The 12,190-nt window shown below is 39.4% G+C and overlaps 1 long non-coding RNA gene across 1 annotated transcript; it reads right to left on the reverse strand.

Moving 5' to 3' along the window:
* Positions 1-223: 223 nt before the first annotated feature.
* LOC121360184 lies at positions 224-12,027 on the reverse strand. Its single transcript, XR_005956174.1, has 3 exons — positions 11,822-12,027; positions 11,573-11,673; positions 224-263 (listed from the first exon to the last, which is right to left on the reverse strand). It is a non-coding gene; the product is annotated as an uncharacterized LOC121360184 (long non-coding RNA).
* Positions 12,028-12,190: the final 163 nt, after the last annotated feature.

The following is a 12,190-nucleotide window of genomic DNA, read 5'->3' on the forward strand; positions in this document are numbered from 1 at the left end:
TTATTTCCCTGCCCCTTAAATAATCCAGTTAATTAACACAGTTTCCCTTATACAGAAACACAAATGCCCTGAATGCATTCAGATGTAGGCACTATGAAAAAGGGTGCTGAAGGAAACACTCCTAGGAAGTTAAAATTCTATGTCCCCACAGAGAGATTGTTTCAAATAAAGAAAATTGTTCTTACCAGTACTCAAGCACTTTCTGAAATTCTTGCTCATTGTTCACCCTTCTCTTTAATTTGTCAGTTATTCCCGTGAAAAATCTAAAAAAAGACAAAATAGTACTAAGAAAGCATACTTTCATACACATTGAAAACAAATGAGGCCTAGGTTAGTGAAAAGATTTAACTACTTTAACCAGAGTCCATCTTCCACTTGGAGAAAGGGTCTAATTCCATTTTAAGAAAGTTACCCACCCTACATGGTAAGTGAATAATTTTCTCCCTTCCCCCTCCTGACATACAAGTTCAGCCTACGCTGTTCAGGAATGGCATAGGACTAAATGGAGTTTACAGAAATACTGCCTAATATAAACAACATATCAGAGATCTCAAACAACCAACTGAGCACAGTAGTGAATTATTTAGGACACTTTGCTGACTACACAACTACAGAATTACTTCTGAACTGGTCCTCTGTGACCAGCACTCCTCCAGAACAAAGCACTGAGAAACACAAGTCCAGCTGAGAAGCATCTTAAAAAATTTTTTTTAAAAATTTTTAAAAAAAGGCTAAGAGCCACATACAGTTTTTCCCCATGCTGTCAAACCCCAAGTGCAAGGATGTTTCCACCTGGTTACCTAAACTGGTTCCTTAAACCATTTATCCAGCAGCTTCAAGAGGAATGCAAAGGTGCTAAAGACTGAGGATTTCTCCATTGGTCATTGCTTGTGGTTTGTCTGCCTCTGTAAGGGACTGAGAGCACTCTGCTGGAAGAGGCTCTGCACAGCTACTGAAAGTAACAAGAAACAAACAAAAAAAGAGATCGATCCACCCTGGTATCCAAATACCTGGGAACTATAAAAGCCACCTAATAAAAGAAGGATGATGGTCTGTGCAAATGCCCCTTCCTGAAATGAACGTAGTGATGCTGCCACTTTCCAAGCAATGGAGCCCACAAAATCTCAGCAAATCTTTCACTGTAGGATTGGTGCAGGCTGGAATTCACCTGTCCCAGTGCAGATATTCACAGAGCCTTTATCTACATGTCAAGTCAAGTACTATAAAATGAAGGATACACACATGTTTACTGTGTGATTTCTTGACACATCTCAGAAGGTGCTCATATAGTAGCATCAAATTGTGGATCCCTCTCTTCCATCACAGATGATTTTTCTGTGTTTCAAATTTCACAGACTTCTTTGACTTCTGCAACTTCAGCAGTTTACACCCACAAAGGGGTCACAAATTAAATGAAATAAATGTGGCCAAGAGTGAAATAAAATCAGACTGAACCAAATTTGCCAACTTTGCTTCAACTGCAGTCATGCCAGATGGTGGACTGATTCTCCTGTCTCCCATTTCCCTGTGAAATCTATGAAAAAATAGACACAATCAGATTTTACCCATTCCTACTTTTTTCAAGCCATATCCTCAAGTTCTGAGACTACAAGTAAAACTGATCTGTTTTTTATCTTCCATTAGAATTGTTTTCTGCTGTAAATGCTAATGTGATGGAATCAAATACTAACCAACCAAACACCTGGGCTCTGTAGAAAGCAATATGATCACTTCTACTCAACAAGATCCTCCTGCCAACTTGGCTGAGCTGTGAATATTGCTTGCACAAATCAGCATCCCAAGCAGACAATGGTATAGTCTTGCTCTTCTGCTAGTGGAAGCCTGGGAAATGAAGCCAAATGATCGCAAAAATGAAGAACAAACCAAGTGGAAGGCTAAACATTCTGGTTATACTGATTCTCTGTCTTCCCCTGGACAGGCCCAGATTTATGGCCTGATTATGGTTTACAACACAAGCAGAAAAGTCCTCACCTTTAAAGTTCAGTTTGAGGTTGCGGGCTTGAATGTTAGAAAATGGTTGCTCTAACAGCATTAAAAGTATTCGCTGCTGAAGGCAGGCAAAGCCAATAAACAGCCTCACAGCTCCACTGTTACAGCCACTTCCCAAAGTGAAATCACATCTCTAAAAATCATTAATTAACTCACCTATTTTGAAAGAAGTTTTTATTTATTATTCATTAACTGCCTGCATAAACAAGTCACCACAAGCCTCTGCACATTGTACAAAAATTTGTTGAGTTGCTGACAGGATAAATGACTACAGTTGCTTTTATTTTCATTGTACAACACTGGCTGAGTCACAAGGTTCTGATCAGTTCTGCATTTATTTCGATTTTATAGATTTTTTTATTAGTTGTAAAATGAGAAGTTTATTTCCTTTGAAAAGCAGCCACAGGCACATTGATAGCTAAGTCAAAATCCCAAACAGTCGGGATGGGATATTTGTGACAAAGAAATTGAAGGCAACTATTTTAAAATCAGTATCAAAAATGAAACATGCATATCACATTTAAAGATACAAGCATTAAGATGGGATCAAAGCTTAACATTAACACCTCCTTTGTGAAGCAAAGTAGTGAGTTTCCAGAATCATACATCACAAGCTCATTTACTTCATTAGGGTCATGAAATCAGCCCAGCTGTTGTGTTCCAGAGCAGAACCCTAAACACAGCTCTTGCAGCTGCTGGGACATCTGCAGATGTGGAAGTGCTCAGGGCTACACAGACTCCAAGTCTATCAGACTGGCCCTGATGCATACTGCATCAGGGACAGGAAATACCCCTTAATGGCAATTTCCTCTAGTTCTGATGACAGATTACTTCTATTTTGCTTCCATGCTGCCTGATAGATTAGCTATGGTAAAAAGGTCCTAGACACAGGTGTCACATATTTAGACAAGATGGGTGTAGCTTTCTACACAATTTTGTATCAAATATGTGTAAGTAGGGAATTTAATAATTCTACATAATAATAAGTATAGCAAAGTTTTAAAAATCTGAATTACTGATGGAAATTTCTTACTCTGCATCTCCCCTGCACATTGAAATACAAGCAAGCACATCAAAAAGCACGATTTCTGTCACAAGTTGTTTTGCAGAGCCACAAGGGCCCCACCAGTGCTAAAACTTATAAGAAAACTATTATCTATATTCTGTTACTATGAACAGAACTGCTAGTGAAAATACAAGGGCACATTTCAGTTGGCTGAAACACTGCCTGAAATGCGAGGCTGAAAGCACGCGTTCAGCTGCTACTGCTTTCCTGGTCATACTTTGTTTCGGATTTGCGGGATTTCATCACTGAATTACCTCTTTCCCCGAATGGAAACAGCAGAGGGCAGCACTACAGCCTGGTTCAGCCTGGCATCAGCCTCTGGAAAAAGACTCCATACGGACTCTTCTGCTGTTTATCAGAAAGGTTATTCCAGGATACTTCTCTTGCACTGGGCATTGGCCCAGCAGTTATGGGCCCTGTCTACTTAGTAGGTATCTCTGCCTTCCTGAGTCACCCCAGCTATGAAAGGCCATGTTTCCTGGCTATGCTCCAGCCTGACCTATTCAGGGGAAAATTAATCCTGCTTCAGAATGCCAATGCTAAAATAAACCCATGCTTGCTGGAGAGTGGAGAGGTGGCAGGGAAAAGGAGACTATGTAAATGCATGCTTCTCATCCCTTGCTGTAACCAACCTCCTCCCATCCACATCACTGCTGCTCAAAACTGAGAGCAACCTCCCCTGCCGAGCTGTGCCCAGTAGGAGAAAGTGCACGGCTTTAGGATAGCTTTCCCAAAACTACATCAATGGGTTCTCTTCTCTCAAACTGAGTATGTTTCAGAAGTGGAGGAATAAGGGGAAGAGAAGTGCTCTGCTTATGGCGGTTTGGATTTTTAAATTTTATTTTGCAGAGGTGAGGGGCAGAAGAGGAGACAAAAGTATAGAATAAGCTGCTGGGTTCCTGCAACACTGCTGTCTCACAATTTTTCACTCGTTTAGTGTTAGCTTGCTCTGTCTGTGGATTATTAGCAGTGGACAAGAAAGCCTGCAACTTCAAGAACACCTCAAAAAATGAAGCATGGCATTGATAAAAATGTGTGGAAGCCAGAGGGATATTTTAAATTGCATAAAGATCTATTTTATTTGAACTGTTTCTTCTGACCCGAGTCGCTGGTCTAGTTCTATGCAGAAAAAAAGGATGCCAACCTACAACACTGTAACATCTGAAAGGCAAATAAAAAACTAGCAGCAGACTCAGCTTCTGGGTGACCCCCCCATCACTATGATCCTGGAAGTAACTGACAAGGTCCAGATAATTTATCCCTGGCTGACTATTTCAAGACTGTTTCATGTCTGCACCATTGTTCCTAACATCTCAGTTTTCTTCACTATATATGCTCAGAACACCCTTGTCTTCTATCCCTTTAGAGCTGTCTGGAAAATAGAAAACAGCTCAATCTCAACTTCTTCCATTCCTGTATATTACTACAAAGGAAAAGAAATTAAATGGAACAATAGGACAATTCCTTTTACAGTGCTGAACTGCAAGCCAATTTCACAGCATATATTCATTCATACTTACCCATAACTGTACATACATATATGTCAATTTGAAATAATACAGCAACATTTAAGAATGTATGTCAATACAGTATCTTTGTTTATTTCTTAAGATTTATAAGAAAGTATTAAACTGAATTCCCAGTGAATCAGAAACTGGCAGTCATTCTCCAGGAATGAATGAAATACAGATTGGGTTTTTTTCATCAAGCTGAGATAATATACCACATAATCTAATTGTTTCCTGACTTCTTCTTTTGTCCCCATAATTTGTTCCCTTTCATATACGGTATACCATCTCAGCTGGAAAAAGTCATATTCAAAGGAATTTTTGGACCTGGGACTCAAACTAGACTTTTTTCACAGTGAGTTCTGAAGCACTGAATACCCCACGAAGGGACATGAGTTTTTATGCCACAAAAACCATAAACTCTGGCATCTAAAGACTTTCTCACTCAGTTTTTTCAGTTTAGCAGGGCAGTTGCCATCTTCAATATCAGCATCCCACTTGCTGGGATTTTGGCTTTTCAGCAGACCTTTTTTTTCTTCATGCATTTTAATAATGTGTGGCATGGAACAGACCTTAATTTGCCATTTTCTTGCAAAATACAGAAAGATTAATATTTCAATTTACTAAAAAAACATTTCTGGCATTGTAATCAATATAATTTGAATTATAACAACAAAGTTATTGTGGTCTATTCAACCAGGGTAGGGTGACAAAAACTTGATGATTCATTCACTAAGTAATACAATTTATTTATTTCTCACTTGAAAATAAGCTTGTAGTTCTATTAAAACTGTTGTGCTAATAGCTATTGCAAGCATGCGTAAAAATTACATCCACATTTAATGCATGAAGTTGTTTCTATATTATAAAAATATTATTACCTTGTTTTGCTATTGCAGTGCAGTTATCTGACTCTGCACAAAGCTGTGATTCTGTTAAATACATACTACTGTCAGAAATCATTTCAGTTTTTCCTACAACATATGAAAATAACATTACTGTCAGCAAGAAAATTATGAACTATTATGAACTATTTCACAGAAGAAAGACTAGTCCAGAGTAAAATCACAGTGAGAAACTCTACAAAAGATCTGAAAACGAAGACGTAACAACTTGAGCAAGGGCTAACAATATTGACACTTTTATTAAAAAGAAAATTATTGTATTATAACCAGATGTCAGAAATAGCAGATGGGAAACAAATCACTTAAATAATTTAACAATTCAAATCTGTCTGAAACAATGATTTTAAAAACACCTAGAACAGTAAAATCACACACAGCAACAACGTAGAAAATAGAAACCAGAAGATTAACAAAACAAACATAAGATCAATTTAAATAATTTTAGATACTCCAAAATTACTGCAACATGAAGGAAGATAAGAACATGTATTGAAAAGAGCAGAGACCAACTTGAATAGAGCAATGACTTACATTATCCCATTAAGATTTATACTAAGATAATATTTAGAAGAATAAGCTTGAGCAAAATAGAAAATAAAACTCTACTTGAAACGCTACATGAGATTTCCTTATATACTCTGACTTGCACCAATGTTGTGTGAATGATTTAAAATGGTAATTACTGGTTTATGTGGACCTAAGAAGAAAGAACAAGCCCCTACAACTCCAAGAAGAGGCAGGCGATTGAAAACTATGCAAGAGTCACTAGAGCTATGGAAAGCTGAACATGGGGGTCATCACACAGGGGACTGCACAAATGATGTAAAGAATGTTGCACTACACAAAGTGGGCTGGGTGTCATACTAGACTTCTTCCAACCCAGAAGACTTTCTGAAGAAGAGCATCTTGTAAACGTCAGGTCAGAAAAGTCGATATTAATACTTTCACTTTTTAATAGCTTTGTTTTGCCAAGCTCTGAAAACAAATCAGACCTGTTTTCTAGGTCATGGAACTTAAGCAGGTGCATCTGAATTCTGCATTCACCCAGCCCAGCATTTCTCCAGTTTGGAAACAAACAAACATTTTAAAAAAAACCCACTAGGTAAGCAGGAGAACTTGGTGAAGAACTTTATTTCCTGATCAGGACACAAAACACATTTGAAATGTTACTGCTAAGATGTGTTACTCACTAGCAGCAAAAGAAAATTGTGTCTTATGGAAAACACAGAGGGTTTCAGCCATAGCCTGGCTTTGCTCTGACCACACACCTGCCCAGGCATTGCTGATACTGTTGGCAGCTGTCACACCTTCCAAGAGATCTGGCGAACACCATGACAGGCATATCGCTGGCAATGAACTGGAACGTGCAGAAAAGCAAAGCACAATGCTAATTATCTCTTAGCACAACTTCTATCTCAGGAAAATAAGACAAAAAATTACGGCAAATAGAATATTTCAAGCTAGCAAGTGGGAAAATGAAGCCTCAAGTATCTATCAAACATAACAATTAAGACCCTGGAAGTATAGACTTTTCTTGAGAGGCAAACTTTGCCCTGAAGGTCACAGTTTTTGCACAGAACACAACATTCTCCAGATCTCATTTCTTCCATGCAAAATTAGTTTAAACTAGAATTTTTAAAAAGAATTAATATATAAACATCACAGATCCTCTCAGCATCTATTTTTTTCCTGGAAGCACAAAACCTGAAAATCACTGAATCCAAGAAGGGATATACATTCCACCATGTAATGAAACATGTTTGGAAATTACTCAAGAAATTATTTTCTGCAGAGATCTACACCAAAAGAAAAAGCACAACATTCCTTCCAGCTGCAAAGTAGGCTTTCAAATTTTTCTTTAGGCTTGTTTTGAGTAAGTTTTAGTGGTATTATTGGAACAAATATTATCTTGACTTTTAATATAATGGCATGTGCAAAAGAGATCTGGCAAAACTTGGAAAGCTCTATTCATGCCTTACTCTAGCACACACTGACAAAATGACATTGAGAAAGTCATTTCACTTGTCTTTGTCTTTTCTTCCTAAATGCAGTCTGAGGATAATGAGTTATGCTTCATATCAAAATATATTTAGCAAAGAAGAGCTAATAAGTAGTAAATTAACTATTATGGAGTCTAACAAGTCATTAATTTGCTTATATACGTGGTTTGCAAACTGTCCACAATACCCCTGTTTTACAAGTTCACCAAAATCTGTAATGTGTACTGTTATGTTTATGTCATGACTGCATTAATGATCAATTAATACACATTCTAGAGTACTGTAAATGTTTATGACAGACTGTAGAATCCATTAACTATCCACTGTAATGCACACCTGTGACATAAAGGATGATTTTGTTCTCAAGGTATGTTGAGACCTATGAGGAAAATCCACTGGAGTTCTGAATCTTAGCAAAAGTGTTATTGTGTCTACAGCATACCAAGCATTTACTGTACAGTCCTATAGAGAAGTGAAATTAATTTCAGAGTAAAGACTGTGATTGCAATTCTTCAAACAACTAGAGTAGCAGAAATTAGTGCTTGTCTGGTTTGAGTACCAGATAGCTGCTGGTTTAGTTCTGTTGCTCTAAGGATCTGAAACCTGTGTGAAATAAACAAATATCTGATGAGGAACCAAATCCTGCAGTATTGGTGCTTGATTTGTTTCCCTTCTCCCTGGTTCCTCACACCCCACTCTTTCCATGATCTTTGCCTTCTCCAGTACCTCAGAGTGGCCACTAGTGAGCCCAATGAAGCACGGAAAATTGAAAAAAACATATTAACCTTAGGTAAGTTGCCTTCACCAGGGCAATTTTTGATGTGGTAGAAGACATTCAGTTAACATACACAATTCATTATTAGTTCAGTCAACAGGAATGTCAAAAGTATAACATGCCTGTCCACACACATGCACAAGACGAAACCAGTCACTGCAGACCAGGGAGACTCTGTCTGTCTTGGTTAACCTCACCTGTGGGCTATTTCTCCACATCTCTCACGTGCTCTCTTGCTGCAACTTACTTCTGTACTCCTCTAGTTCCCACCCACCATCCCCCCCCACCTCCCCCAGTCTGGTTTCCTCTCTCCCTTTTTATTTCTTCAGCTGCTGCTTCTTGTTTCTTAAACAATCTACCTGAGGCAATGAGCCCTACCCCCCACTCTGCCTCCTTGGTGCTGTTTTCCACACCTACACCTCTCTATTCCCACTCTCTAGACTTTACCATTGCTCAACTGGCCCTTCTTATATTCCTGTTCTATCCTTCTACCTGGTCCACTCCCCTTTCTTCTCCTCAGTTGTTGCAGCTGGGAGATACACATTAAATATTTCCACACACCTATTAAATCCCCGTGTCCACACATTCTGGATGCCCTTGCCTGACTCTCTGCAGAATCAGTCTCTTACAGAGACCTCCATTCTCTCCATCCCATCCCACCCCTTACTCTCACACTGAGGCTACCCTCACCATCCCCATCACATTTTGTCTGCCTTTGAGAAGTATCTCAGCTCTTTTCTGCTCTGAAGAACTGCCAGCCAGTTAGCCAGCTCCTCCTGAACAGCTTTCTGTGATTTCAACTGACTTTCTTCCCTTCTTCACAATTTCTCACACTCATCCTCAGGAAGCTTCCAAGCTTCCATGTCCTTGGTGGCACTCTGTAGCAGTCACCTGTATGTCTCCTTGCCTTGGCCCACTCATTTCCCCTGTACCTCTCACTTCGTGTTCTACTCCCTGAAAGAGCCATTCTTTTCACATGGTCTGCAGCAAGAATTGCTTTTCCCTGACCTCTGTTATCCCATCCTTCCTCTCTGATCTTTTCCCTTGCTTGCCATGTCCTTCCTCATATCCTCTCACTTGCCCTTTCCATTATTTTCATCTCATCAGATTGAGAATATCCCATCCAATCTCAGCCCCCTTCCTCCTTCTTTATCTTTCTTTTCTAGCACAAACTGATTGTAGATTTGCTCTGTTTCTTACTCTCCACTCCTATCTTATGAATTATGAAGTATGATTGCCAAACACATAACTCTGCCCAGCTTCAAATTCCTGGCTGATCTGTGACCAGGTTTACTTCATCCACAACCATTTAACTGTCTTCCATTCCAGTTGTGCCATTCTTATAGATTTTCTTCCTACTTTTCCAAGTTAAATGAAGCACTTTTCAAGAGCTCTCTTCCTGAACATCCTCGGCACAAATCCTTGCCAAAGGAAATATTAATAGGCTCACTTCCTACAAGTTTATTCTCTGTGTCACAGGTTGGGTGTTTTTTCCCTCCTACTTCTATGCCCCATGCTTGTCCTGTTACAACAGAAACTGCTGGTCCGTTTCTAATGCTAATTTTTATCCATTTCCTTGGTTTTTTTCCGAAATACTGACCCTCCTCCAACTCCTCATCCTCACATTACAGACATGCTCTAATAAACAAACACACCTTATGTTGACTCTTACTGCTATTTCCAGCACTAACACTTCTCAATGTGCTGCTAACACTTACTGTCCAATTTTCCCTCTCTCCAGCTCATTATAAGCTCTTAAGACAGGTAATACCAACACCCAGATAAAATAACCCTCATTAATACCTGCCCAAAACAAACTCAAAGCTCGCACTATTTTGTCCTTCTTGATCACCTTTGTCATCACCAACATCATTATTCCTCTTCAACTCTTAGCCTCAATTAGCTCTGTTCTGGGTGTCTTACTCTCCTCTTTCTGAATTCAAATATGCATCAACCTTAAAAATGAGAACTTACCACAACTCCACAAATCATTCCTGAAAAAAACAACATATTTCTTCTTGGCATCTTCCCAATACTCTGTCTATTCACCTCTGTCTAGGCTGGGAGTCAGGATGTTCTGACTGATTTCTTGTGCTCCCCCTGGTGTCTGCCATCAGGCTCGGACTGCTGACTTTTGAAGAAAAGCTTTTATATTTTGTGTCTGGCCTAGCCTCAGGGCTAAGGTTTCCAGTGTCTTGGATATGTAAGTTATCAAGGATATGCACTACTTTGGAAAAGTTGATCTCCTGTAGCGTTTCAAGCTGGCTATTCACACACCAAAGCACAATGCAGTCACTAATCTCTCTCAAAAATGTAGATCTCGGTTATTTTTAGCTCAGAATTGTTAAGAACAAAATGCAGTGTCTTTATGCTATGTCAGCAGTGCAGACCACCCACAAACTCAGTCTAGGAAAAAAAAATCCATCCAAAGCTGCAAAGATCTAAGGAAGATGAAGCTTGACAGATTGCTTTCAATAATTCAGAGACATTGCATTTTCAGGACTGTTTTAACCATTTCTCTAGGAAAGTATCAGAATATTGAATAACAAACACCAACTAACTGTATGAAAACCAAAGGTTATTTAGCTTTTTTAATGACATTTCCAGCTAGTTCTGGAAATGCTTATGCTCAAGGTAGAGTTAGCAGTAAATTCCTTACAGAATATGTTTGAACTTCTACACTAAGTAGCAAACTGCCCCTCAGCATCATACATAGGAAAGATCCAAATCAGGCATTTGGAGCAAAAATTAAATTAATTAAGAATAACTCTCAAAATAGCCAACACATGTCCTGGTCCAGCCCTGCTTTTGTTAAAACTGTTTGCAAGCAAAGTATCTCCTGGAAATAGATATGTGGGCTCAGAGAAGGGAGAGCAGAAGCAGAATAAGTAGCAACTCACTTGCTATGCAGTCCTTTCTTTAAATACTGGCAGTTATGGTTAAACAATATTACTACTACAGAAATATCAGATCAAACAATCTCTCTGGATGTGATGATGATACCCAACAACAGCTTCAAAAACTAACTAGAATTCTTGTGATAAAGACTTTATTAAAATGTCATTTTAAAAGCTCCAACAATTTAAATAACCTAAAATATAATTAAAACCCTCCACCAATCTAAATCAAAGATGGTGGGGAAGGGGCTGGCAAACAATCCTTTCAGGCTAGACCCCCACTCCAGGCTTACTTCAGACCTCCCTGCCTTTCCTCCCCAGCAGCATCCCACCACCACTCTCCCATCTCCCACTCACCACACCCCAGTCAGCAGGGATGACACCTGAGTGCACACTCTGAGGAGATCTTACCCGTGTGGGTAGTCAGGCAGCAGCTGTGAGCATCATTATCCCAGGGGTCTGTGTGAAACCAGCAGCAGAAGCCTCAAAATGTTAAAGGGGTGTTTGCTTTCCTGAGAAAAGAGGAGACACCAGACCTGGTGAGTGAAGTATGAGGAAAAAAAAGGAAAGGTCAAAGGTAGCAGGCAGCCACATATGTTCAACAAAACTCCTTTCAACTCAGCCAAATTCTAAGGAATCCCCTATGCTTCCCCTATGCACCTGCTTTTGGTCCTTGCTTAAGAAAATATCTCTTTGGTGGGTAGCTCTTGTTCCCTTTCTTAGAAGCTGGGGAAAAGCTCCATCTTCTCAGGAGGCCAAGGTACAAAGGGTGCTTCTGGAAATCACAGCTGGCATCCACTTCTCACACTTGAGGCTCATGAGAAGAGACCTCAACAGACCCAAGAGCAGCAGAGGGCAAGAGAGACGGGATCAAATGTACCATCCCATTGACTCATGCTAACACACACACTGTGAGAAGAGATGCACTGCCCTGTATAGAATGTCTTTTTGTGGAACAGCCAAGATTTTAGCATCTACATTAAGATGAATTCTATTTTCATTACTGATACCATATTACCAAAATAAAAG

Source organism: Pyrgilauda ruficollis, unplaced genomic scaffold (assembly GCF_017590135.1).
Source record: "Pyrgilauda ruficollis isolate IOZ18807 unplaced genomic scaffold, ASM1759013v1 scaffold5, whole genome shotgun sequence".
NCBI classification, from domain to species: Eukaryota; Metazoa; Chordata; class Aves; order Passeriformes; family Passeridae; genus Pyrgilauda; species Pyrgilauda ruficollis.